Genomic DNA, 23,279 nt, shown 5'->3' with positions numbered 1-23,279 from the left:
ATACAGCTGTATGCAAATTTGCTTTAAACTCCTGAAGGTTAGAAACAGACATTATTTTAATCCTGAAAAATAAACCACTGAGTGTCTAGCATTTGGATCTGTTAAACTCATCTACTAATGATTCCCCTATTAAACCAAAATAAAGTGTTTGAAAGTTGATCCAGTCCTTTGCACATGGTAAACAAAGAGACTGGAACTACAGCAGGCTCTGCCAAAAACCAGTAAGAGGATTCTTAAATATATACATCCTCACACAGCTGTCATTCACCCCCACTGTATTATATATTTTGAGATAATTAAATAAAAATACACGACATTTATCTAAAACTCACAAATTTGCCTTCTGGGAATGTAGCACATTCTGTAGTCTGATTCAGAAAACTATTATCCAGTTGAAGGTGAACCAGGTTTTTACAAATGAAAGAATAAAATATTCACAAATAAAAATGTGGGTTGCGGCATAAAAGATTTGCCTTGTCACATAAGTGTGGTTCCACAAGGAAGCACACAAAATATTAATAACACTATTACCATTTCCAAGCATACTACATTATGCTACTTATAGTTCTCAAGAAGAAAGCTAAGGCATAGATACATATATCTATAAACAAATTGTTTATTAAATCAAGATGGTTTTCTAAAATAAAATACAGAAAAATCTCATTGGAAAATAGAAAGTAATTAGTCATATCATAAAACAAAGAACAAGGGAGGGATCATTTCTAGTTTGGTGTGCTTACTGTACTTAAGCAAAATAACTGGAATATCTTGAATGTTTTTTAAATGCCACCAAGTTTGAGTTTATAATGCCCTTACATTCCTTTTTGATAAAGCTAAGATATATTTTGGAATATAAATACCAAGTAAATATACATCAAAATTAAACATTGCTACTATAGTGCCCAGTGTAATTATTATCATTTTATTCACTGAAAATTCAAATGCTTTTTAAAACAATTTATTTACGGTCTTTCCTTGATTCATGTAAATAAAACCAAGTTATTTATCATTTATGACCATATCCCAAAAAAAGATCAAGAATGAAAGGATGAGAAAGAAAGAAAGAAAGAAAGAGAAAGAAAGAAAGAAAGAAGAAAGAAAGAGAGGAAGTGAGGGAGAGAAAGGAAGCTTTCGTTTATTCAACAAATATTTAATTATAGCCTACTATGTGTCAGGCATTATGTGAAATGCAAAGAATACAATAATGAACAAAAATAGGCAAAATTATAATCTTCATGGATCTTATAGTTTAATTTGGGAGTCCGATATTAACTAGATAATGATTTAAAAGTATACACAAATTACAACTGTGATATGTGCTACAAAGAGTTTTCTGTGAAAATGTATAATAAGAGGTTAGGTAAAGCATGCTGAAGGAGTAAAGTAGAACTAAGATTTGAAGATTATCTGGGAGGAGTGCTAAGGAGTATTCCCTACAAAAGAACATGTGCAAAGGCCTTGTGGCCCGTTTGGAGATGGAAAAGAACTGAAATAAAGGCATGGCTTGGAATTATGTTGCTAATGAGGCTTAGAGACGTAGGTCAAAGCCTGGCCACAGAGAGCCTTGTAGGTCTTGCTAAAGGTTTTGGTGTTTACCTCAAAAACAATGTGAATCCATTGAGAACTATTTTAATCTGAAATTTGATATCACCAGATATGCATTTCAAAAGGAAATGTCTAGCTGAAATAAAAGGAACAAATTGAAAGGGACAAGAATGAATATTAAAAGACCAGTTGAGACATTTTTCTGAGTGAAACAGAATGGTGTCTTGGACTAGTTTGCTAGAGGTAAAAGGAAGATAAATGGATGTATTAGAGAAATATATTAGAAGTAACACTGATAGAAATTAATTTCAAATTGTATATGGGGGTCAGGTTTCTGAGAAGTATCATTAGATTAATGGTTATACAGTTCATTGAGAATGAAAGAACTAGAAGGGGGCAGGAAAGAAAATAATAAATTCTGTTTTGAACATGTTGAATTTGAGGCACCCTTGAGATATTCTTAGTGGAAATGTCAGTTCAACATTGATCAACTAAAGTGTGTGTGTGTGTATGTCTGTGTATGTGTGAATGCATGTGTGTAGGTAAAAAATGTTAATTCTTTGAAGACTACATATATTAACCTATCTATTCTATTCAGTGTCAGGCACATTTGGAAGTATTAATAGGTAATAAGATATTTATTAATTTCCTAAAACTCTTCAGAGTTCAGTTTCTATGCAATTAGTTTTTAAAATAAGCAATTTCTAATACTTTCATTTCCTATGGCAGAAATTATAAAAATATGACATAAGAAATAAAAGAGAAAAAAAGGCAAAAGCTTATTTAGGAACATATGAAGAGAGTAAGTTAACCAAAAATCTTAGCAGAGATACATGTGAACTAGTTACCTAAAATGAATATATCTCATGATCAGAGGAAGGGTAAGTAGTGGTGCAAAGTATATTCTCTTTACAATCCTGGATCTGGCTGCCAGTGACCAACAATAGATTTCGAGCATATTCTTCAACTTACTGACTGAAAAATTGAAATATACCAAGTATACTGTCTATGTTGCATGTTAGAAAGATATAAAAAGGCTGTAGTTTCAACAAGATAAAATTTATTGATCTCTGTGTAGCTATCCAGAGAAGGCCATACAGGGATGGCAGGGGCTGCAGTCCACAAGGTCTCCCAGAAATGCAGGTTCTTTCTAGTGCATTGTTACACGGGCCTCAAAACTTAGCCTTTAGCTTACAGTCGAAGAGGTCTACTTCATCCAACAGAAAGGGGCACAGACAAGTGGGGCACATGTGCATTCCTTTAAACATATGGGCCAGAATTGGAGTGCAGCACTTTTGCTTATACCCCGTAGACTAGAACTGAATCATATGGCCACACCTAGCTACAAAGGCAAATGTAGTCCTTAGCTAAGCATATGTGTGAATATTTTGTTACTAAAGAAATAAGAATGTAGTTTGGTGGACAGGTAGTAGTGTCAGGCATAGTCAATATTCTAGATGACTCTGTCTCTAAAACCAATTCAGTCGTTAATTCAACAAAAATTCATTGAATGCTCACACACTGCAAAGAAGAAGACAAGACACCCTCCATCCTTGACTTCATGTAGCTGAAAGTCTATTAACATTGGGTAATAAGCTCAACGAAACCACACAAAACACATCTAACCCAGTTTTCAGGTAGGAGAAGTTTCAGAGAAAGTCACCTTGATCAGAGAAAAATTAGATCTAAAGAATGAGTAAGGCTGGGGGCAATGGTTCATGCCTGTAATCTCAGCACTTTGGGAGGCCAAGGCAGGTAGATCACCTGAGGTCAGGATTTTCAGACCAGCCAGGTAACATGCTGAAACTCCATCTCTACTAAAACTACAAAAATTACCTGGGTGTGGTGAAAGGTGCCTGTAATCCCAACTACTCAGGAGGCTGAGGGGTGAGAATCGCTTGAACCCAGGAGGCAGAGATTGCAGTGAGCCAAGATCAGCCTCACTGCACACCAGCCTGGGTGACAAGAGTGAAATTCCATCTCAAAATAATGATGATGATAATAATAATAATAATAATAATAATGAGTAAGATTTTTTTTAAGCAAAAAGGATATGCATGAGTATTTCAAGAACTGCATACAGCATGTGCCAAAGCCAGGAAACGAAAGAAAGCATGTTAACTTGAAGAAGTTGACATGACTGATAGATAGCTGGAGAATAGAAATTTGGGAAGTTAAAGATGAATTTATATTTCTAGATAATATTTGTTTAAGTAATATTAAAATATTATTGGATTTTAAATAAGTGAATGCTAAATAAATACAGTAATTGCAGTATTAGATTTATTTTTCATGTATTTTAAGTAGCTGTTAATGATGTCATACTATAACAGTACGTTAATGTAGGTAAGTAGCTATAAAAAAGCTTCAAGCCAGGTGCTCTGGCATGCATCTGTAGTCCCACCTATTCAGGAGGCTGAGGCAGAAGGATTGCTTCAGCCCAGGAGTTCAATAGTAAGACTATTTCTTCTGAGTTTTTTGTCTTGTTTTGTTTTGTTTTGTTTTTAAGACAAGCTGGGCACAGTGGCTCATGCCTGTAATCCCAGCACTTTGGGAGGCCAAGGCGGGTGGATCACCTGAGGTTAGGAGCTCAAGACAAGCCTGACCAACATGGTGAAACCCTGTCTCTACTAAAAATACAAAAGTTAGCTGGGCATGGTGGCAAGCACCTGTAATCCGAGCTACTCGGGAGGCTGAGGCAGGAGAATTGCTTGAATCCAGGAGGCTGAGGTTGCAGTGAGCCAAGATCGCACCATTGCATTCCAGCCCCAAACCCAAAAAAAATTGTGGGGTGGGAGGGTCAAAGCTCTGTAAATAATCTCTCATAAAGAAATAAATATGAAAGTTTATCATTTTGTTAATGTAAGGTTTAGAAAGTGATAATTTTCTTGTATTTTTTAGATTTATCTTCTCCTAAATTTCTTAGAAGAATAAGAGAAACATGAATATTCTGGCATAGAGAGAGAAAAGTTAATATTCCTACTGAAAGGGGCCTTTTGCTACACTACATAATAAATAAATAAGAAAGTATTAAAATGTGAAATTTTATACTATTAGGAATAATATTAAGATCCCAATAAGTTCTTTTAAAAAAATAAAAGTCAGAAACAACTTATTTAAAATATGAATGGCATCAGATTTCTTACCATCAACATTGGAAACTGAAGATGATAGTGCATTCTTGTTGAAATTTTGTGGAAACAATCTTCAACTAGAAAAATATATCCAGTCTAAATAATAGTCAAATATAATGATAGAATAAAAGAATTTTTAGACATGACATTTCCTGAAGATATTTAATTTGTGCTATTTCTCAAGAACCTAGTGGAGAATATATTCTACCAAAACGGGGGTATGATTTAGGACTGAAGTAAATGTGGGAATCAGAAACAGAGGACCCATACATAAGGATAAGTTATTTATTGGGAACATTTGACAGAGCTTTTGTACATCATGGGAAGATTTGGGGAGACATGGAAAAAACTAACAAATTTTAAAAGTAACACAGTTTAACTTGAGGAAAAACAAAAAGTTATATAATACAAAATGTAATCATCAGATACTATTTGGTGTATGAGTAAACAATATTTACACAGTGAAAATAATAAGGAAAATGTAACATTTTGATCAATTGAAGGATTAGTAGAGGTAAAGTATTGTGTCTCCTCTGGCCAGATGAACAAGGAACCATCTTTCTGAAACTATGTGGCTATCAGATCAATGCCGAATATACACACATCTTCCTCTGTATGATAAACCCTATCTGGAGTGCTGAGAAACCATGACCCTTAACCTTCCTTCCTTTGGAGTCAGAAATCTCAACTTTCCTCTCTATTAGGTCTTAGCTGGTGGGTAGTTACATTAAAACTTTCTTTATCTACATTTACCTGGGAATGTCTTTACTTCTATGTGAACTTACTTAGAAGAGCAGGGTAGATACCCTCTATCTTTATTTCCAGACGTTTAATATACTATACATACAAAAGATTGTTGTTGAACAGACTGACACAGAGGCCAATTAACCTTTTGCTGACCTTACAGGGCTTAGAATTTGTTGCCCAACAGAACTGGAAGGGCAACGAACCAATGATTCAAAGGAAACAATGATTCAGAAGGAAGTGGGACAATGACAGGGAAGAGCAAAGATGCTAAAGGACTGTAAGGAGAAAGGGCTTAATAAAATAGATCTCCTGGAGGATGATATCATAGGATACACCCCAAGAAATTACAGAGTTAAGGATCCTGTGAAGTGACACTCTCAAAATCCTAACACCCTACTGACTATGTATGGGTTGGATTACATTACTGAAACTTGAAGAAAAGAACTGGCAAAATATTTTTCTGGATTTTGTGTATATGTTCCGCTAATTTTGTTGTGTTCTGCGCTCTTCCTTCCTCCATAATATGAGATCAATGTCTGGGTTTCACTACTCGTTTTCCAGGTTTCCAATTAACTCCCACCTCTTCCAAAATACCCTCCATCCCATCTGCAGTTCTCGTAGAGCTATCATTCTGCTCTCTCCTTGAGCACTTCATTCTACATTAATCACTATATGATCATAACTGGTTTCACACAAATATATTATGAGCTTCTAATGTTTAAAAAAAAAGTCTTCTGCATTTTCCACAACTATTAGTACAAAGCTTAGTGCGTTAAAGGAACTGAATACTTTATTCCTTATAGTTTTACGTTAATATACAAACACAACAACCTATCACATGAATAAGCTGTGTGCAATTAATTATAAATGTAATCTACCTTTATATCTATGTATCCCCTTGGGAAATTTATAATCTTCTGATTATATCTTTAAACAATTTTTTTTTTTTTTTTGAGACGGAGTCTGGCTCTGTCGCCCAGGCTGGAGTGCAGTGGCCGGATCTCAGCTCACTGCAAGCTCCGCCTCCCAGGTGTACGCCATTCTCCTGCCTCCGCCTCCCAAGTAGCTGGGACTACAGGCGCCCGCCTCGTCGCCCAGCTAGTTTTTTGTATTCTTTAGTAGAGACGGGGTTTCACCGTGTTAGCCAGGATGGTCTCGATCTCCTGACCTTGTGATCCGCCCGTCTCGGCCTCCCAAAGTGCTGGGATTACAGGCTTGAGCCACCGCGCCCGGCCTAAACAATTTTTAAGTTGTTAAATGTTTAGAAATTTTGTGAGCCAGTTGTTAAATAAAACCGTTATTAAAAACTAAATTTTATTTTAAAATATGTAGTATATTAAATATATTAAAATTACCTAAACTACTTTAAAAATAAAGATAATAAGTATTTAAAATCCTTCACTTTTTATTAACCACACTTTACTGTTATCTTGCTCTTTAAGTCTACTTTAAGTGACATCACATTGGTAGCTTGAAAATGGCCTGAAACTGGTGGGAATATTTATACCATTAAATTTGAAAAATATTACAAAACAGGCCTTATTATTGTGTTGATACTGTTGTCTACACTAATGTAGATTAAACTTAAAAATGTGCCATTTCTATAGCTATTAAATTATGAGTAACTCGAAGATTAAAGAAATGTTCTTCCAATATTTGAAAACGATTATCCTATTCAGAAAAAAAGTAACATTATTAACTAACAAGTGAGTTTGAACATGTCTTAATTGGTTTGTTGTCTTACTATTAGCAAAAATATCAACCAGCATTCATATTGAAACTACAGTCATTCACCAACTGCAACCACAGTTTGGCTACAAGTAGAGAGTTCAACAAAAATTAAAGGCTGCACTCTGAGAATCAATTGGCTATATGGAATTTACAGTAAATAATATTGTATTTTTTATTATTTTAAAACTGTTCACAGTACATTATTTATATAGTAACATTTATAATATACATGTACATGTATATATACTTTCTTTCATTGAGCAAATTCTTAAACATCTGTCAGCACACTACTGCCTAAGATAATTGTTTACAGTGCAAATTCCCAAGCCTCAATCCCTCAAATTTCAAATAAGTGCTCCTAGAGTAAGGCTCAGGAATCTCCTTATTAAACAACAACTTTTTTCTATAGTGGGAGCCTAAGGTTTTATTAGAGAAGAAGAGAAAACTAATGAAAGAAAATATCTATTTTCTGAGTTGAGAAGAATTCTAGATGTTAGCAGATACTTCCTTTAAGAAGATCCTTACTGATGAAAGAGACCATATTCTATTACTGAGTAGGGAAATAACCTATGTCCATAATTCTAAACTGGGTATTATACTAAGCAAGTCTATTTTGTAAATTAAAACTAAAATATTTTTCTTCAAAAAATACTTGTTTCTTAAATGATTCATTTAACACTATCACTATAGTCAAAAGCAATGAGGGAAATAAGAAGCCATTTTAGAACTGTTCATGAAATATAGATATCAGTTATAGTTTTTTTCTTCTACAAGACTAATATTATTGAAAACTGTCTTCAACTATAAAATGAATATTTGGCTCTGGGAATATTTCACTGAAGCATTCTATATTCAGAATATCAAACTGTACAATTTATACCACTGAAATTTATAAATTCCATCTTTGTAATTATCCCTTTAATATTTTATCACCATTGCTACCCCATAATAGACAAATGAAACTTTTCTCTTCTAGTTTTATGACATAATATCTCTTTGTTATAAGACCATCTAAATAACTTCATTTAATGACATGAGTTTTGAAAACATCATTTTAAGCCAAACAACTAAATATTTTTTATGAGAATGCCATTAAACATCCACTTAACTGATTTTATTCAATTCTGCTAATAATTTTTAAGGTGTTCACATACAATCCCTAGTTATTTCATTTTATTATTTTTCAACAGTTTCTGGAATATAAACTTTAAGAAAAAGATTGGATGCTGGCCCAGGAAGGCCAGCTGAAACACCAAAAGAGACCAGGTAAAGTATTAATACAATTACGAGAATGGTTAGTATGAAGAGATGTATACTTACTCATTATTCGAGTTAATTCAAAACTATTTCCTCACCTGCCAAAAACTCAAATAGGCTCATACCACACTTCTACATCCACATTTGTACATTACCTATTTCCATGCATTGTGCACTGGGACATACCCAACTTACGTAGGTGAGCCATAACATACTGGCCTTAATATAGTTAGCTGTAACTACCTTTAAAAGCCTGTATTCTTGCATTTTGTAACATATCTGAAAGTAAAAAGGAAGTTGTTTTATCAATTGAGATGGAGAAATGAATGGTTTCAGACAACATTAGGCAGATCCTATTTTCTAGACATCCTTACTTCTGGGAGCTTGTGGAAATCAAAATATGATAAATCTTCATGTAGTCAAAGCCAAGCAGGTTCATCACTTTATCTGTCCTTAATATCTAATTCAAAAGTAACCAGCTACATTCACAGCAGGGCTTACAAGTAAATTAATTCAAAGCCCTTAGAAACCTTACAATAACCAGAATTAAACTTTCCTTGTCAAAAGCTTAACAATGCTAACATTTTAAATTAAAATATCTTTTTGAAAGTTTAGAAATTAATAAATCTAACTCATTTGTAACACTAGAGACAATTTAAGTTTTTGTAATTAAATCAAGGAAAATCTATTTAAATTTTTTTCTGAATGTCTTAAAAGTTACAGAATTATGCTTAAAATGAAGTCTTAAGTTTTACACTCTTGATAAGTTGCTAGTATCTTGATCATGATATCAATATACTTTCCATCACTAAATTTTTAATACAATAAATGTAATAGCCCCTATATTTACTAGTTAAAAATCATTTAATACACAGTAAAGTATACATAATAAGAAGATAGCTAAGCATTGTAAATAGAATGTTTATTTAGAGCTTTAAATTATATATATTTAGGAGCCAGGTTTTTTTTTTTTTTTAGTCCTAGAAATTGGTAGATCACTTTTGCAATGTTAATTACCTGCAGTAAGTATAAAGAAAATCATCAAAATAATTTGCTATTTTCTTTTTAGTTTTATTCACCTACTTGCTAAAAAGAAAAGAGGGACTCTTGGAAATCCATGTACATCGAGAGCTTATCATATATTAAATAATTAATTTTTAAATGTTTCAAACACACATTATCCAATGTAAAATTTTGACCTGATAAGATGTGTTTTCAACTTGTTGTTTGTTTAATGTTCAGGATATATTCTTAGAAATATATTTAAAATATTTTTGAATGAAATGAAGGTGTCTCCTCTTCTTACTATTGCCAAGTCTATGATTTACACACAGTTTAATTATTCAGATGTTTATTATGTTCTACATAATGAAATTTGGACCCTCATATTTTCTTCCTACATCCTAGATGCAAGCTGCAATTATAGCCACAGATATCTGTTTATTTGATGAATTTTGCTTCTTCTGCATAGTTTGATAAATATGGAAATAAGTCAAAACCTACTTTATATACAGTAATTAAAGTGAAAAATCTAGTCATGATGCAAATCCTTAATTGGACTCCAGGAGAGATATGCAGAATTTCTCTTTAATAATATGGGATGACTGGGGACAGAAAAACAAAGCACACTAAAATATGGTTTAGAAGCACAATTAATCACAAAACAGAAAACAACCAATTTAGCATAGCTCATTCAGTGACTCTCACGGCTCAGGTAATGTTCTTTTAATCATCTGGCTCTAATATTAAGGTTGTGTCATGTGCATCTGAAAAAAATACAATATATATGCTGATCTTCAGTGTGAAACGTGTTCTTTGGTCTAATTTGTAAACAGAGCCCTTTCATAACAAAATGCTTAGACTACTTAATGACATGTAAGTGAATGATCAAAGTAGTACAAAATGGTTTTAACTGTGTTCTGTAAATACGTTAATTCATTAGACCCCCCCCAAAAGAAAAACCTTCATTTCTCATGACAATTTGTTAGTTCTCATGCAAATTTTGTTTGGTCCTAATAGGTAGAAACAACCCGCCAAGATATATTTTAGGCTTGTGACAAAATAAAGAATATACTTCTTAAGCAAAATTAAATTAATGTACCCTGGGATTGTGCAGATGTGGCTGGGAAGCAAATTATATATACATAAAAAAAGAAAACCTAAGGAAGACCGTAAGTATTTGTTTTCAAGTACAATACATGCATTTCTCTAATCAGCTGAAACTTAGCATCGTTGTCCCCTAATTTGATTGTAAAGATATTATTCTCCATATAGGCTTTCATAATATCTCATTAAGGGAATAATTACATGAACATGCTTTAACTAGAAGAAACTAAATGTACTGTGCTACTTTATTTAAATAGAAATTCCATTATTCTGTTCTGTAGAAAATGCCTCAGCCCCACACTAAGCAAATGAGAGTACTGCTTTTGAATTCAGAAATGGTCCCTTCCCAAAGTTATCCTGAATTACCTAACTATACCAAAATTACCTATTTGATTGCATCCTGAGAGGAGCAAAAAGAAGCTTATGGCTTTATGCCTCACAGGCACTCAATGACATTATCACAAGGATCATTTTTCTGTTCTCTAGATGTGTTCATCAGGACAGACCATGACTGCAGCCTCCATGCTGAGAGCAGCTGAAATCAGAGAGGCTTGATGTCCAGTATTCAAATCACTGCCAAACTCTTTCTAACCCAAGATGCCTACCTTCCCAAACAGATGAAAGGAACCAAAGATAACTGAGTTTAGACGGAGTCTTCTCCTGGCTTTCCCAATGACCTGACATCTCTATGGGATACTTGCCATAACACTTAAAGGCTACAGAGAGAATGCCCTTTGATGTCTTTTAATGACAGCCTGATGGCTTTTGATGTGGTCCTATGGCACACGTTTTAGTTTGCAAACTGAAACACAGTTTAATAGCAAACAATTTCTACACGAGTCAAAGTAATATTGATGTTGCTCACCTCTAGAACACATGTTTACAACCAAGAAAGTGAAAAAAAGTATCTTTTTTTGATATGTAGAATAAATGTGTGTGGATTTAATTATAACTTACCTGATACTATAAATATTCAAATGTACGGTGGAAAATGGATTCATTGTGTAAATTTCACAATGGTCAGCATGCTTTACTTATAGAATATTAATAACCAGGTCCCAGTCCTCTCAGGTCAATACAGTAGATTTAGAAGTAAATGTGCTATATTTGATTCCTATATTCTCAATATATGTTCAGAAATACTTAAAAGAAGAAAGCATTTTCTTAATACTGAATCTTTGGTTCTCCCCTTTCCATTATAATTAGAGATTTGTGTTTGGGAAAAAGATTATTTATATTGTTTTCTCTTTTAATCTCTCACGTTCCCATGTCAAATGCTCATAATCTAAAATTCTGGAGATGTTGGTTGCAGAATAAAGGTAAATCAATCCTTCTCCACACCTTTTGACAAATTAGTGATTTATTCTTGTCTGCAGTGCAAATTAAATGTGAGGGCATAGCTGAACTTTTCCTCATGTGATCATCAGAAGAAAAGGTAAAGTTAAAATAATATTTCTCAGCAGCCCTGCCAAATTGCTAGCTGCATTAAATAGATGCTTTCAGATGACCTCTATTTCATCAGGTAAAATTAAAACCAAAATCCATTGAAAAATTCTATCTACATTATTTAGGTAGTAATCAAATAACCCAGGGTAATTAGTTGTTAATTAATCTTTTAATTCATTTTCTACTTCAGAGAAAATTGCTTCAATGGCTTCGTGTTGTTGAAGTTGCTTTATTGCTAAGAAAGTCTAATATAGTTTTAATTTTAAACCATGTTAAGTAGAATTGCCTTGATATTCCATAACATTTGCAATATGATAAAACTCAAAAAGGCTATATATTAAGGTGAAATCATATCCCTTAAAACTAATATAAATAAATAAAAAGTTATTTCTTAAAATTTTAGCCCATAGTGATGTATCCTTATTTAAAAAACATTTATTTGAGAGACTATTACAAGTATATGTGTAACTTTGCGTTTTACAAGCAGATTTTTGTTTTTATAACAAAAATTCTCAAAGTTTCAATCTAACTACCAGAGTGTTTGTGTGACTGGTCATGCAACAACTCTTTTGTAAGTGCCTATAAATATTACAACCAGTCCAATGCTGGTTGTAATATCTAAAATTTTTTAAAGACTAAAATTATGACACTTTTTTAAAAGTCCAACATTTATTGCCATCACTTCAAAAAAAAAAGAAGAAGAAGAAGAAGAAGAAAAGGAAAGAAGGAAGGAAGCAAGGTAAAGACAGAGGAAGAAATTACCAAAACAATGCTTTCTGGCATCTGAAAATTATACTGGCATTAAAGTGTGGAAACAAACGCAAGTTTCTCATTGGAAATAGATAGGCTTAACTGCATGTATTTATACGTGTGTAAATATGTAAAAATATAAAACCATTTTTTTATCTTGTGAAGCCTCAAAAATGCCTGTAGTTTTTTTGTTCCTCTCTAAATGATTTACAGAAAAATCAACAAACCAGACATTTTAAACTCTGTTATTTTTAAGAAACTGTAGATTATTTATTTAATATTCCTTTATCATTTAAAATATCTTAGAGCTTTCAAGGGTTATTTGATTACTACCTAAATAATGTAGATAGAATTTTTCAATGGATTTTGGTTTTAATTTTACCTGATGAAATAGAGGTCATCTGAAAGCATCTATTTAATGCAGCTAGCAATTTGTTTGGAATGTAGAAAACTACATAACATATAGTTAACATATAAAACTGTAATTATTATCTACAGCTCAAGGTGTTTCAAGTCAACAATAACTAACAAAATAGTCTTTCCTCCTCTAGCAGGTTACAAAAGTATATGAGAGTGCCAAGCTTTAAAAGACAAATAAACACACTCTGTAAAGTATGACAACAGAAGGCTCTTGCAGTTTCATAATCTAACAATAAAAATCGTTATTGTTCTCGGAAGGCATGTGTTTACAAAAGCTAAAGCAAGTATGGCTTTCACTTTCTCCCCTACCATCTCTGTCACCCACAATAGGGATAATTAGGAAGAAATGTTAATTGTTTTGTACATTTTAAAGCTATACTTTTGGCGAAACTCAAGACTTTTTGTCACTTGTCTTCAACGTATTGCTAATGTTTTTAATGAAATGCCTAATTTATATATTACCAAAAATCTTGATTAATAACGTTCAACATTTCTATTTCTCTCATATGTTATCATACAAATATATGCAAATTAGAAAAAAACTACTACTTTTCTTCATCATAGGATTATAATTCTACTGTGAGCAGTAGTTCTCTTTTGAAGAGACACACCATTAAAACTGGAAATATCTGTTAAGATTCCTAAATCTTATGTAGGCAATTTTGCAAATATCCTCTAACCAAGTAGAATAGTAAAGGTAATGTGCTTCCTCTGCCAAACAAAATATTCTGTAGTTCTGGGATGGAGTGTAAATTCAAGCTCTAGAATTTAAATAACTATTTTAGATAAAAACATTGTTCACAGCCTAAAAATGGCATTATAAAGTATGCTTCTGTGAAGCTAAATTAGGTTTATTACATAAGGATGTAATATACACCTTTTGGTCGTGAAATGATTAAAATTTCTACCTCCAGCTCTACAACCCAACAAGCAGACACACTCCTTGTATTCAAAAATCTACTCTTGGCCAGGCGCAGTGGCTTACACCTGTAATCCCAGCACTTTGGGAGGCTGACGTGGGCGGATCACCTGAGGTCAGGAGTTCGAGACCAGCCTGGCCAACATAGTGAAAACCCGTCTCTACAAATACAAAAATACAAAAATTAGCTAGGCATGGTGGCACATGCCTGTAGTCCCAGCTACTTGGGAGCCTGAGGCAGGAGAATCGCTTGAACCCGGGAGGTGGAGGTTGCAGTGAGCCGAGATCAGGCCACTGCACTTCAGCCTAGGTGACAGAGTGACTCCATCTCAAAAAAAAAGAAGAAAAAGGAAAAGAAAAAAATCTACTCTTGAAAGAATAACAATAAAACTAGCAAAACTTCCATGGCATTTGCTGAGTGCCAAATACTGTACTAAGAGCATAAGACACCAACTTATTTTGTCACTCATCCTTACACAACTCACTTTGTCTTTGTACGATAGTACGATACATGGAATAATTACACATTACCTAGAGGAGGAAACTGAGACGCAGAGAAGTTAAGTACGTTAGCCTAAGTCACACAGTAAGCAAAAGTAACTATAAGACAGTATTGATTTCACTTCCTAAGTCAGATAAACAACATAGCCTTCTAAGTGGCCCCCCTTACAGCTAGATATTTCTAGCTTCAACATCATAAGGAAAGGAGATAGACCTTGCCACATGAGATAAAGAAAGTCAGGAAGAGATGGCCAGAGAAATCTCAGTGAAGAGCAGCCAGCCTCCTACTCAGCTGGATGGCCTCAGAACAACCCTTATTAAAGGAAAATGATCATAGAGCTTGAACCCTCCTTGATGCAGAAGTCCCCTACAACCATGAGGAAATACCATGAGTGAAGATAGGGTACATGCCATGGGTCACCAAGTGGGGATGAGCACTGAAAACATTGACTGGATATGAAACCCGATGTAAGTGAAGGCAGAAGAAGCTGCAGCAGCATGGACAAGCAACAACAGAGAGGCCAATGTGCAGATTGACAACTGCAGGAGAGAGACATTCTGTTAGGGAAATGAACACATTCAACAAAGAAGGGCAGAGAGAAACAAAGTTGTAAGGTTCGCACTGAGAGCAACAAAGCCTCAGTTGTTGAACATTAGTCTAAGGAGAAGGAAGCCATAAAATCCAGCCTCAAAATCCGTAGGAGAACAGATGAGGGCCAAAGGAACTGAAGGGTTATGAAAACAGTTGATAGAGCAGAAGGCACCAATTTAGCCCTCATCAGAAAACATTTACCCATTCCCCATTTGAGGACTGGTAATGTGGTCAGCAAAAGGGTCACCTTGGCACAGTCTATAATTAATTGCAATATTTGATTTTATATTTAGTAAGTGGAATTAAGAGTTTCTTCACAGAGCCATTAGAGTTTTCTCTAGACAATACCTTTTTAATTGCAGGTTTAAGATCCTTAATAGCGAGTTTGTCATGTTTAAATAGCTAAATACAGCTGGATCCTAACAAAACACTGGTCATTGGGCAGGTGTGCAGACACACATGTCATCACCCAGTTTGCCTATTTCTCCCAGACTGATGGAGAAGGTGAGAGAGACCAAGCATTGACAACATCCTTGGTGCTTCGTAGCTTTATTGGGTAGATTATCAAGAAGTTCACTCTTCTGTTTATTTTTCATTGAGTATTGAAGTGAGTGGTATGTGCTATAAGAGGTGTGCATAATAAGGTCATTTTGTTGATTCCAAGTAAGTAGACAATTTTGCAATATTGAGGTAATTGTTTTGAGCTCGAAGTATTGTTTGAGCTTAAATTACTTTGAGCATATTCCTTCCCCCATATCCATTATCTCTGTTTTTTTCCTGTTTTCATTTTGTCAAGCCCTTTTTATTTTTCTCACCCTAAAGTATCTCTCTCCTCTTAATGTGGTTCATATCAGCCTGACCACCTCCCTCCTTGCACATCTGTGTCAATCAAAATGTAGTTTTCCACCACAAATTCTAAAATTGAGTGATGCTATCAGGTTCATTAGAAGAAAATATGTGTGCCTTTCTCTTCTCCTCTGAAACTCTTTTAACTTACTTTTTTAAAATTATTATTTTTTAAAGCTCTAAATATATGTAGTAAAGGACTTCAACTTTTCTTTCCAGTTCAAATGTACATATAGAGGTATTTAGTATATCCCCTAAATTGAAATAAGCTAATTTGAAAATCTACTTGAATCCTATCCAATTATAAATAGCATACTATAATACAATTTAAAGTATCTCTCCTATTATAGAAATCCTTCTGTTTAAAAAAAGCAAACTGATAGAAATGAATACAAATAAAAAGCATCATCTTTTTAAAATTCATTATATTTGCATTCCACCCCCATGTAGTCCTCGTTATCTCTTTTTAGTTGATTCCTGTAGCCCTGTGCTCATTTTTTCAATTTTCATAAAGGAATTTTTATTTCAATTACATATGTTCCCAATGTTTTAGTTGCCCCTAACATTTTTCAAATGAAGGACCAAAAGTCTTTGTTTTTTTATGTTGTTTTGCTGCAGTTGACATTACAGTTAATGTCCTTTGTCTAAATTGTTCATCATTATCCCCTAAGTCTTTGTTGTTGTCGTTGTTGCATTATATTATTTCATTCTCTTGAGTATCTAATGTGTTGATGTTATTTTCTGAGATTCTCATTATTTCTAGCATTCTACCCAGAGTAAAGATTGTATATTCTATTATTTTCTAAATTGCTTTTAAGCTATTTTTGGAAAGTTTGAATAATTAGATGGCTGTAATGCATGACTCTTTTTGATTGTCCAGTACAAATCAGTGCAAATACAGCTATTTTACATAAATTAGTGAAAATTAAGTTATTTCAAAGACTATATGTTTTTAAATTCTAAGATAAATGAGCCAAAATACATATTTAAGTATGAAAACAAAAAAGCCAAAAGTTATTCTACTTAGAGAAATGTCATATATTAAATATAGAACTTGGAGAATTTAGAATTCTTATGAAGCAAATCTTAAATTAATATTCTCTTCATCACTCTATTTTGTTGTACTTCTTTCAGAGAAGAACTAGCCAATCAGGGATGACAATTTATAAAAATTTGTTATTTGTGGTTTCTATTTCGGCTTTTCCCTAGGCCTGAAAAAAAAATGAAAAACATATGTTAGGAATTACACCCCCAGTCTATATATGCCATTTGAATAACAAAAGCATCACTACTTGTATCAAGCAAATAAAAAGTAGTATTAAAAAGATCTTTTGCGTGTTTGTTAAATATCCAAAGTATCATACAGTATCTGCTATATTTACATGGCCTTAAAATTCAAATCATAAAACTGTTAACAGATTTTTGCCCATTTTTAGGAGAGAGAAGGGGGTTGTGTGGAGAAATTATAACCTTGAATAAAAGAAATTTTTTTAAAGGTGATTTCTAATTCCCTAACCTGTTACCAGGACATAATTCTAAACCTTAACATGGAAACTTATACCGTAAATGAAAAATTATTCATTCATATATAATGTAATGTCATATTAAACAATAACTGCAGCCAAGCACAGTGGTGTGCACCTAAAGTCCCAGCTACTTGGGAGACTGAGGCTAGGGGATTGCTTTGAGCCTGGGAGTTGGAAGTCAGACTGGGCAACATAATAAGACCCAGTCTCAGGGGGAAAAAAAATGTTTTAAAAAACTAAACTCCAGATTGTATTCAAGAAGAAAACGTGCAAATACATGTTTTCTATTGTAACCACAAGTAGTACCAAATAAAGACGGTACTCAATCTGATTTTACCAAACATATACTTTTCTGCTTGCTCCCATTCCCAAAAACTAACAGCCAGAGTGATATAGCTTTTTGAATCATGGCAAAAGTTGCACTTCTGGCACACTAAACCACAGTCCCAAAACTAAAACCTGAAGATAATCACAATCAACTAGAGTAAATGTAAGGGGGTCACACAGAGAGGGGATAAGTGATACATGTTACGAAATAAAAGCAACTTCTCTCATATAGAGCCAGCATCTTGACAACAGCTTGTCTCTCAGAACTATAGGTGTTATTAGGTTAAGAATACTGATTCACAGAGAAAGCAGGCCCACCATTAGAAGGTTCATGTTTCACTTAGAAACAGTAATTTATTTTCTGCTTAAAGTTGGTTTTTGACAATTACTATAATATAATGGATTGTCTTAGCATACAGATGCTTATTAGTATAGATGGAGGAGGCCCCGGGACACAGCTAGTTTGATATTATACTGTGTAATATTTTAAATACTCAGCTAATGTTAGAAGTAATTAAGATACCTCTATGTCTCTATAGGAGATTTCAGAGACAGAATCTTTTTAGGCAAGGTTTAAAAGGCAGAGATTTGATTTGAACTAGAATTGTTAGGTGTTCTGAATTCAGAGAGGTCACCCTCCTGCTGAGTGAAACCGCACCAACTGGGAAACCTAGAAAAGAAGTTGCCAATCGCTACCCAAAGTGTATAGCCTATTGGAGAAAGCCTGATCCCAAGCCGAAAACCTTTAAAGTTACATACACACAATTTTCAATGAAATTGTTTTCCTTTTAAAATTGCCTATCTAAATTACTACGGCAAGCCTAACATTTAAATAATCATGAGAATAATTTCTATAAACTCCACACACAGCATTCTCATTCCTGGCATTGATAGCTATGACTATAATCTCTTATCTCTGTCTTACAAAATTCAGATTGTTGGAGTGGTTGCCAAATCCCATAGTTAGGTTTAGATAGTGAGAAATAAAATGCACACACTTTTAAGTAATCGATGAGAGGAAGCTGCACCTTCCAACTTTGTTTTAACATGCTTATTGATGAATTCTTATTTTTTATATTATTTTAAATGAAGACTTCACAAGAACACTTCTTCCATCAATTTCTTCTTACTTCATGGAAAATGATAGTAAATCAAGATACATAAGTGACATATCTATACCTCTTATGTACATCTCTATATAAAATGACTTATCTATGATTTAATGATTTTGTTTAAAGTATTAGTAAGCTATTTAGCAGGGATTCTACGTTAAATGCAGAGTGTCTGTTGAGATTGTTCAAAACCAAGCCTACTTATTTGTCTGTAAGACTTTAAATTGATGAAGATATAAATTCATACATTATCTTTCTGTATTAAGGATGCATGAAAAGAGAACGGAATTTGAAAAGGTTAGAAAAGGATAAGAGTAAAAAGGAGATAACATAAAGATGGCATGAGGAAAACCAAAATGGCAATTAGTAGTTTACCCCCACCCTAGGAAGATGAAGTGGATAAGGAGAATTTTTCATTAAAGTGAGAAGTGAAAAAGTGAGAGGGTGGTAAAAGCTTTATTTACTGTATCATTATTACCCATAATCAGAAAATATTGTCCATGCCACCAAAACAGATACATGTAGCAAAAATTAAAAACAAAGATTGTATTTTATTAGTGTTGGCCTGATCTTCAAACTCCAAACTCCAATCTCCAAAGCATTATTCTAAGAAAGAAATACAGTACTATAGGATTCAACTATAAGTGATTAACCTTTAATTATATTACCATTATTCACTTTTCTCCCAGAATATACATATTTTTTCCAGACTTACTAAAACTCTTTTTCAGACTTATTAAACCTCTGTAATTGCTAATGTACTCACTTCCTACAATTTGCACTACATCACCCCAAATTTGTCCTCACTCTGAAGAAGTGCTTCATGAAGACTTTTATTGTTTGCCAAGAAATTAACCCTTGAGAACAGGTAGAGGTTCCTATACAAGTGCTAATGAGTCCTTGGCTTCCATGCAGCAATCTCGCCACTGCAGCTCTCACACAACAGTGTTAATACATATTTAACGCCTTTAGGGAAGCCTCCTGGGTTGGGAACAAAGTACCCAAAAGAGGATGTTCTAATCCTCAACCCCAGTGGTTCTCAAACTCTGGCATGCTTGGCATGTTTCAAAATCACCCAGAGCACTTCCTTATATAGACATCAGGTGTCTTTACCAAAGATCCTGATGCTGTGGATCTGGGACAGGGCCTGGGAAGCTGCATTTATGAGTCCGTCATCACCTATGATCCTAATGCAGATAATTCCTGGATAAGATTTACTCTGAACTGCCCCAGTTTTTTGCATACTATTTTGTCCTGATTATTAACAGCAACTCCTTTTATTCCAAAAGTATCATGGTCTAGACAGAGAGTATACAATTGCCAACATTGGACCCAACTTTATAGAATCAATCATATGGACCATATTTTGGACTACCCTGTTCTAGACTGTTGTTAAGAATAGGATGGAAATGATCTTTACTGATCTGCAGATCACTCTAAACCCTATCACAATTGTGCTCATTGATTTGACTGTTTTTAATGCCTATCATCTACAGGTGTTGATCTAGGCCTTAGGTCACAGTAGCAAACAAAGCATGCAATCTATATTCTTTAAGATTTGTGAGGAGTAGGATAAAGGAAGCCATACATGTACGAAGACAATGTCGGATAGAAAATGCTGTGACAAAACTGAGACCAACTGAGACAGAGAATACCTGTGGGTTTGGAGCAAAAGAGACAGGGTGGTTGAGAAAGGCCTGACTGAAGAAGTGAGCTCAAGAGCAAAAAACTTCAAGTATAATAGGTTGATTCATGTGATAAACAAAACACAAGTCAATATGGTTTAGGAGTACAGTGCAAGAAGGTGAGGGCCAGTCAGAAAAATAATCATCACCATAATGACAATTATGAAGCAGACATAGCTGTAAACCTTTGTATATATTAATAGGTTTAAAGTTAAAAATAACCCTATGAAGTAAGTACTATTGTTCCCATTTTACAGATGAGGAAATAAAGACCTGGAGGCTGAAAGAACTTGACCACATACCCACTTGCAGCAAGTGATGAATCCAGGATTCACAGCTGGGCAATCTGGTTCCAAAGTTTGTGCTTTTAAAACATCTCTTGATGATAATAATAGTAATAATGATAATAATTATAGTTAATGCCAGCTAACCTTAAGTAAGCACTTACTATAGTACTCTTTTAGGTATATTTCAGGTATAATCTCATCTCATCATCACAAAAATTTCCTGAGATAGGTACTGTTATTTTCTCAATTTTACTCATGAGAAAAACTGAGGCACAAAGAGAGAATTTTAACTTGCATGTAGTCATGAGGCAGCAAGTGTTAGGGCAGAAACACATCACAAAAAGCCTTGCAAACCATGAGAAATCATATTAAATTAGATGACTCCTAAAATAGAGTCCAGATAATTTTCTAGTAAATTTTTCATCTTTAGTGTATGTATGTATGTATGTATGTATGTATGTATGTATGTATATGTGTGTGTGTGTGTATGTATATATATATATATATATATATATATATTTTAAGACAGGGTCTCTATTGCCCAGGCTGGAGTGCAGTGGTGCGATCATGGCTCACTGCAGCCTTGACGTCCTTGGCTCAAGGGATCCTACCACCTGAGCCTCCTAAGTAGCTGGAACCACAGGTGCACACCACGACACCTGACTATTTTTTGTACATTTTGCAGAAAACAGGGTTTTACCATGTGGCCCAGGCTGGTCTTGAACTCCTGGGCTCAAGTGATCTACCTGTCTCAGCCTCCCAAAGTACTGAGATTATAGGCATAAGCCATCACATGAGTCTATCTTTAATGTATCTTTAAAATCCACTTTCAGTACTAACTTGGGAGTCTCTTGCAAAGCGCTCAAAGTCTATTTTGCAACATCTAAATTCCTTTTGTTTTCTGGAGCCATCATACCTTATGGGATTCCTGGTTCTTCCTTGGCACATTTCTGCCTTTCTACACTATGCCTACTAACTGTGCATTTGCTTTCATTTTGCCACTTCACTTTGTATGCTTTCTGTCTCTTCCTTTTCACTTATGAAGACCAGATCTTTAGAATTTTATGGTTTAAATTCAACATTTATTGGAACCCTGCCCTTTGCAAAGGGCACAACAGGCCAGTTCTTGCAGGCTAGTTATGAAAGCTGATATGGCTGTGTGTCTCTAACACAAGTCAGGATGCAAGGAGTGCTCCTGGACTTCTGTGTACTCCATCAGCTCACAACTTCATCCCCACACTCCCACACCATCATCACAAAACACACAGTTTTCTCCACAAAAACCATTTTAGGTTATTATTTTGGACTTGCTTCTCCCTTTAAAGTTTTTCTTAAAAACAATTCTAAAATAAACACCTCTATAAAATGCTGTGGCCAGGAGAGCCACTATAGTGAGCTTCCACCCTTGAAGGAAGTGCTCTAGAAATGGTTGGAAAGAAAAGCAAATAGAATAGGTTGATATGTGCTAATTCCAGAATTTTTGCAGCCCTGATAATTTTCTAATTCTGTTTGCCTAAAAAAAATGTAGCAAATTATCTCATAAGCTTCCTCATTATCGTTTCACAAATAAAAATCAGTCTGAAGCACAGAGAGGTTAAGTGACTTGTCTAAGTTGCAAAAAATCAAACGATAATATTAGAAACAACAATAAATGGACTGGAATAGATGAGCAGAACACCATCTCCTTATGAGAAAGATATGTTAATCTTTATCGAATCACACAGAGCTATGAAAAGTGAGAGAAATAGACGCTGAGAACGATTCCTAAAAGCAAAGCAGAAGGCAGATCATACTTGATCTAATCAAAATCAAGCAAGTGTGCTGAAGAAATCATCCAGCTTTAATTTTTCAGAAACCATTAGTTGTCAAATTAGACGGAAGATAAAAGAAAAAATTGCCTTTGGCTGAGACCTACTGCTAAATTTGGTCAATTTTGTTGTTTATCAGTGCATAAAGTCCTTGCATTTACCATTTGACAAATCTGGAGAAAAAAAAAAAAAACACTGCAATCAGGTGAAGTAGGTTATTAATGGTTCTAAACAGATACACAATTGCCTCATCCTGAGGCAATTAAGGATTGAAAGAAACTGTATTTAAAATCTCTCAGGACTGTCTTCATTGGAACAGGTGGTCTTTCTACAATTGACATTGTTTGTATAATTCTGAATTGCTCAGTACATTTCTTTTTTTTTTTTTTAACAAGTCACTCGTGAATTCAGAGGTCTTCCTTTTTTTTTTTTTTTAATTCCAGCTCAACAAGAAATAACCCAAAGAAAGCCAGAGATCTTACAAAAGAAAGATAGAGGCAAAAAGGTAATTTACATTCTAACACTTCACACCAACAAGGT

The sequence above is a fragment of the Trachypithecus francoisi genome, unplaced genomic scaffold (genome assembly GCF_009764315.1).
Source record: "Trachypithecus francoisi isolate TF-2019V2 unplaced genomic scaffold, Tfra_2.0 Lachesis_group0, whole genome shotgun sequence".
NCBI classification, from domain to species: Eukaryota; Metazoa; Chordata; class Mammalia; order Primates; family Cercopithecidae; genus Trachypithecus; species Trachypithecus francoisi.
The sequence above is the reverse complement of the archived record's forward strand: the minus strand, read 5'-3'. Positions refer to the sequence as shown.